Genomic DNA, 6533 nt, shown 5'->3' on the forward strand with positions numbered 1-6533 from the left:
CCAGTTGTCACAACCATCCCAACATCAATGAATGATAGCACCCATTTAAGGCCCTTGAGTCTGTCTCAGCAGATTTCTTCGTTGTTACAGGGAAGTCCATCTCATTGTAGCCAACTTTCAGGCTGAATAGTTGTTGCCCCTTACAAAGATGATACTACTGCATCTAACACCAGCAGGATCTTTTGTCGCTACTTCTGGGAAGTTGGTGTTCTTCTTCATTTCAGCACCACAGTTCACCAGTGAACCGATGGGGAGTTCAACGTGTGGTAACCTCACCGCATTACCCTTGATCAAAAGATAATGACAATGCTTATGTGAAGGTAATCAGGCACCTCATCTTAACAACAGAGCCATATGGTAACATTGATCGGCATTTGACCAAGGATTGTTAGAGCTCCAAAATACTCCCAACTTCACAGGACACTCCCCTGCCAAGATCCTGTATGGCCAGCCTCTCAGGTCATGCATCCCTGTCCACCCTCAATCATTTTCACAGAAGTGACACGCCAAGACCAAGGACTGTGACTGTTGTGTTGCTGCCAGGGATGAGCACGTGAAGACTCAATACGAAATGCATGCTCACCATTACCTGAGTTGAGTGTTGGACAGCAAGTTCAGATTCAAAAACCAACTTCTCACTGCTGAGACAAAGCTGGGATGTGGAAGGTCCAGGGATTACGAGATTCGTCACCTTAGTGGTCGTGTGATGGCAAATCCATCGTTGACCCTTCCCCACTTCCCCTGTGACCAACTGCTCAGACCTCAAAAAGCAGTCCTTAGACGATATCCCCCATAGACCCCATGTCATTTTCAAAGGCTCAAAAAATCGGGGCATAAGGCGTCGATATGTGAAAGATTTCGTGAATATGAGAAAAACACTGCTTATGTTCCAACTGTCATTCAGTCCATTTATTCTCTTGCACGATTATTTAATATTTCATTCTTATGTTTATATACCATTAACATACCTCCCTGAAAAATTATTGATATGTTCACTTGCAACCGATGCCTCCTTTAACATATGCATGTCATGGTAATGATGATATTTTACCACTTTGGCAGAACTTTTGCAACCAGGACAGGCATTCCTCCAGCATTCCAGAGATCGTCCCAGGAGTTACATTTGAATTATGTCCTTTGCATGTTTTGTATTATTCCACAAGATTACACTCATAACATACAGTACCTGCGAAAGAGAAAATACATGGGGAGTTTGCTGTATATGTTAGTACTGAGTATATGAAAGTACAAGTTGATGGATTTAATGGCGAGAGGAGGAGTAGCTGGAGGTATGTCTGATCATTATTTTGAAGATTAAGTTAAGATAGGTGAAAGTTTTAGTTTGAGAGAAAGGGTTGAAAATGTGGTTGCAAGAGAAAATGGATGAAATATGCCCTGTGGCTAAGAAACATCAGTGAAAAGTTAAAGAAGCTGCAAATTGCGTGATGTTTTTATGAGGATAATTAGTAATGTTTGCACGTATAGGAGGGTAAGAGGGAATATAATAACAATAAGAGGTGGTACTGGGTAATGAAAGATTTAGTTAAAGAAAAAAGATGATTTGAGATGCAATCACATACCAGAAGAGGAAATCATGTAAAGGTATGCAGGAGAACAGATGTGATAGTCAAGAAAAGAGGGAAAGGAATTACTTAACTGAAATTAAGGGGCAAAAAGCGGCAAAATCTTTAGGATGAATAGAAAGTTGTTCAGCTTGGAAGTAAAATGCAGAAAGAATGGTTATTGAGCAAATGGATCTCAGAGTGAGTTAAAAAAATATATATATATCTTATTGTGACACAACCACTGAGCTGATTAACAGCTCTCCTAGGGCTGGCCTGAAGGATTAGATTTTTATTAACGTGGCTAGGAACCAATTGGTTACTTAGCAACGGGACCTATAGCTTATAGTGGGATCTAAACCACATTATACAGAGAAATTAATTCCTAATCACGAGAAAGAAATTCCTCTGGTTCTGCATTAGCGGCAGTAGGGAGTGAACTTGCGCTACCAGATTGATAAGCGAGTACGCAACCCACTCATCCAGTGAGGAACTTTGCAGAGTAAGTGATGTATATGTTGATATGCTTTCTGAAACAGATGCAGTCAGTCCGGGGTCGATGGAGTGAGTAACTTGGAGATTTCTTGACGGTAAAAGATAAATGAAAAGCAGAGCTGATTTAAGCAAGGATGGAAAAATTAAGTGTAATTGTGAGAATGCTTATTGAAGGGATTGTTTAGGACGAAAGGAAACCAGTTACAGAGATTAAGGTATCAGAGACCTAACTAATTGTTGGGATTACAGGAAATATGTTAGTTTGAGGGTAATAGTGTGATTAGGTGGCTGACCTAGGGTTTTTAAAATGTGTCTACATGGAGGAAATGCTCCAAAGGAATGTGTAAGAAGAATAAAGGTAAAGGTGATAGTAATGATAATAAAAAGTTACAGGGGAATACCATTTCCTATTATACTATGAAAGTGCTTGGTAGTATTTCGATTAGGATCATTCGTTTCCATTGTATAGTGGCGAAAGAAAAACTGAGAGGGTGAGAAATGTGGAAATACGTAAAAGTTTTTATGAAAATTAAAGGTGTGAGAATGGATCAATACCTTTAGATGAAGAGAAGATGGGGACCCTAGTTAGTGAAATTATATTTGTCTGTTTATTTGTATGGTATTTTTACGTTGCATGGAACCAGTGGTTATTCAGCAACGGGACCAACGGCTTTACGTGACTTCCGAACCACGTCGAGGGTGAATTTCGTAGTGAACTTATGATTAGGCTTTAGCAAGGAGAAAGAAAGAAGACTTTATAAGTGGTGAACTAGTTATTAAAAAGTAAGTGCCTGTACAAGATGTGCGAGACTGTGCAATGCTGATGAGACATAAGCGTACGTAGGTGCTGGAAACGGCATACGATGTAAAGTTTTCCTTACAAGTGTTCTTGTAAGGAGTTATTTTATTCTCGAGAATCATTTATATATATATATATATATATATATATATATATATATATATATATATATATATATATTTCTTACATCACCTATAAAAGGAATGTAACTTTGGTCTATTGAAAATATATAGCTTACAAGTATTCTATATGAAAATTTTGGGTCTGTTTGTATTCATATGTAGTCTTGTCATGCTTAGATATATTAATATCATATATATAATATATATATATATATATATATATATACTATATAATATATATATCTATATATATATATATATATATATATATATATATATATATATATATATACATATAGATATGATATATATATATATATATTATATATATATATATATATATGTATATATCAGTATAGATATATATATATGTATAAGATATACGATATATATATATATATATATATATATATATATAATATATATATATATATATATATATGTGTGTGTGTGTGTGTGTGTGTGTGCGCGTGGATTGATTTAGATTTAAGCATGATCAAGTCTACATATGAAGATAAACCCAAAAATATTATATACTTTATGTGTAGCTGTAAAAAGGCTATGTGACTATTAAAGATCAAGTGTGACTTTGGGCACAATAGGAGGAAGATTTATGATTTAATTTCATCCCGATGAAATTGCAGTATACATTATTATTTTGGAAATTGCTATAAATTGCAATATACCATAGAGTTTTGAAAAAGTATTTACTCTTGTTCTATCTAAATATGTCCTCCTAATACGTACTTCCATTATTTCATATATAAATTTGGGCATATAATACCCATACATTTTACATCCAAATTTGCTTTCGTAAATGTATCTAGAGTAATCTTCGAAGCGCAGTAATCCTTGAGAGATATATTTACATCCACGAATGCGAACTGAGGCCAAAATGTCAGGGGGCGACGTGTATTTTTGTCCCTTCTGGAAGTTTCGCTTTCCTGAAGGTTGCCCAAAAGTTCAAGTAATGCAAGGTCACAAAAACTGGACTCCGTCAGACGCAGGTTCTGGCCGTGACATTTTCGTAGGCGTGGGACGTTGGGGGAAGGGGTGAGGAGGGTTGGGGGGGTGCCGGTAAGGTGACTAACGCCACGCGTGGCTAGTTCCGTAAACATGGCTATTCCCTTCACTCGCCGACGGCATCGACCAAATGTTTCCGCGGCCAGCTGCGTTAATATACTTCTTCCAAGCGTCATTTCTCCTCGTACAATTGTGGTCAACATAGTCTGAGCGGGTGGTGGCATTGCTCAATTCGGTGCCGTTCAGCACCGTTCTTAGTGATGGAATAGTCTCGCAGAATTGCCTAGATTCCACGGTCCGCTCAGACGACTCAGGGCCCCCGGATAGATCGAGTGCCGTTTCTCGTACGAGCCGTGATCGTAGTGAGGCGTTCAGCGAGATTGCCTTATAGATTGAAGAGAGAGATATTTCAGTTACCTTCTTGGAACGTGCTGCATTATTGCGAGTGAACTATTACTGAACACCGGCGAGTGAATGTATAGTCTTCCAGATGCTACTTTCTAAACTTGAGCTACGCTGAGCGAAGCGAGATCAGTTTGGGCTTATTTCGTTGCGAGTGCAAAGATAACTCCCGCCAGTAACCGTTTTCTATCCTTGTTCGTTATGACTATAATTGGATAACTACGTCGTTTGCAGATGTGTGCGTTGTTCTCAGTCATTTTCCTGGTTTAACCTTTGAAGGAAAGAATTCAGTCAAAAGGCAGGATTATATTGTTCAGAAAGACTGGTCTCTTAATGTCCAATGTTAGATTTAAACTAAAGATAAGATTATTTTTAACCGTATGAAGTCAATTCACTTTAAATTTAAGTAGCACGTTTTAACTAATATCGGTTCCTAGTTCTGTAAAAGAACAAGTTTTTTTCTGGTTCGATTCTTCGTTTTGTTAAAAAAAATTCTACAGCGACACTGGTTGTATATCTTCGTCTTATTTCCACTTTAATGGCGACCATTAATGTAGCCCACGTCGAAGTTCTTTTTTATCTTTACTTTTTTTAGTTTTGTACATGCCCTTTACGGTTTATCTTTGTTTTCCTTGAGGGAATATCAGGTTTGTTCAATTCACAATCGTTTGCGGAATAAAAATAAAACTTTAAAAAAAAAACCTGTTGTTCTGCCCAGCCCATGATGTTCATTTATTTATTTCTTGCCGGTCGACATTTCCCAGAGACTTAGAACAAAGAGGAAGAACTTTTAGTTGTTTTGCTTTGTAACGTTAAGACTTTTTTTCTTTTTCTCAACAGCTTTCTCAACTGCCCTTATGTTGTTGGTCACGTGACGGTGTTATTTTGTTTCTGTGTATCAGAATAAAAGCGGGAAATTCCCTGCACTTGTTGGATTATTCCATTTTTCCTCTGTGTTGTATATATATATATATATATATATATATATATATATATATATATATATATATATATATATATATATATAACTTTTCATCATCCAAAATTGAATAAAGACAACATATATCCAAAAAGAAAATGCGCAGTCAAAACTGAGAATAAATAAAAAGAGATTAATGGTCTGCATTTGTCAAGGTTATGCTTATATTCAGTTTGCAGTTTCATGATTTTTTAACCTTATGCATCCGTCCCAGGGGGAGGGGCGGGGAGACCTGAAGCAACGCAAAAGAACTTGATGCGGAACAATCGTTCCCTTTTGTTCTCTCGAGCGGAACGCTCAAGAATCGTTTGTCCTTCCTACCATGAAATACAGATCGAAAAGAAATAGAGAAATATCATTTAGAGCTCAGATTACTTTCATGTAAGGTACAGTATCAGATCATATTCTTTTGCGATAGAGAAAATTGCGCAATGTTACTAATACTAGATACTTTTTTTTTTCTCAAGTACAAAATTGAAGGTCAGTTTGGCAATATGTGAGCGATGATATCCTTCTTGGAGTTCTTAGTGACCCTTGGGTTGCTTTTAGCTCTCTCTCTCTCTCTCTCTCTCTCTCTCTCTTGCAGGTATTTGAAATTGCGATTCATCACCCCATACCAGCGGTACCAGGCTTCCTTGAGAGTGTTGCTTGACACACACCAACAACTTTCTCTCTCTCTCTCTCTCTCTCTCTCTCTCTCTCTCTCTCTCTCTCTCTCTCTCTCTCAAGTATTTAAATTAATGATCAGTCAGTCAGCGATCCCAAGATTATAAAGTTCTACACAACTCTCTCTCTCTCTCTCTCTCTCTCTCTCTCTCTCTCTCTCTCTCTCTCTCTCTCTCTCTCTCTCTCGTATTTAAACTAATGATTAACCTGTCAGTGATGCCAGGATCATAATACAATCTCTCTCTCTCTCTCTCTCTCTCTCTCTCTCTCTCTCTCTCTCTCTCTCTCTCTCTAAATTCCTCTTGGTGGAGCCATGCGTAGAGAGTTACCATGAAATGTCTGAAATACGTTTGGAGACCATAGTTATTGTGAGGCCCGTTTATTGTTTAACAATAAGTCAAATTAACTCTGAGTGAATTTAGCCTCACGTGCGTAACGACCAACTACCTGGTCCTATCCCATGAACGAAAAAAAAAACTTAAATT

The sequence above is a fragment of the Macrobrachium nipponense genome, chromosome 8, assembly GCF_015104395.2.
Source record: "Macrobrachium nipponense isolate FS-2020 chromosome 8, ASM1510439v2, whole genome shotgun sequence".
In the NCBI taxonomy this organism is placed as follows: Eukaryota; Metazoa; Arthropoda; class Malacostraca; order Decapoda; family Palaemonidae; genus Macrobrachium; species Macrobrachium nipponense.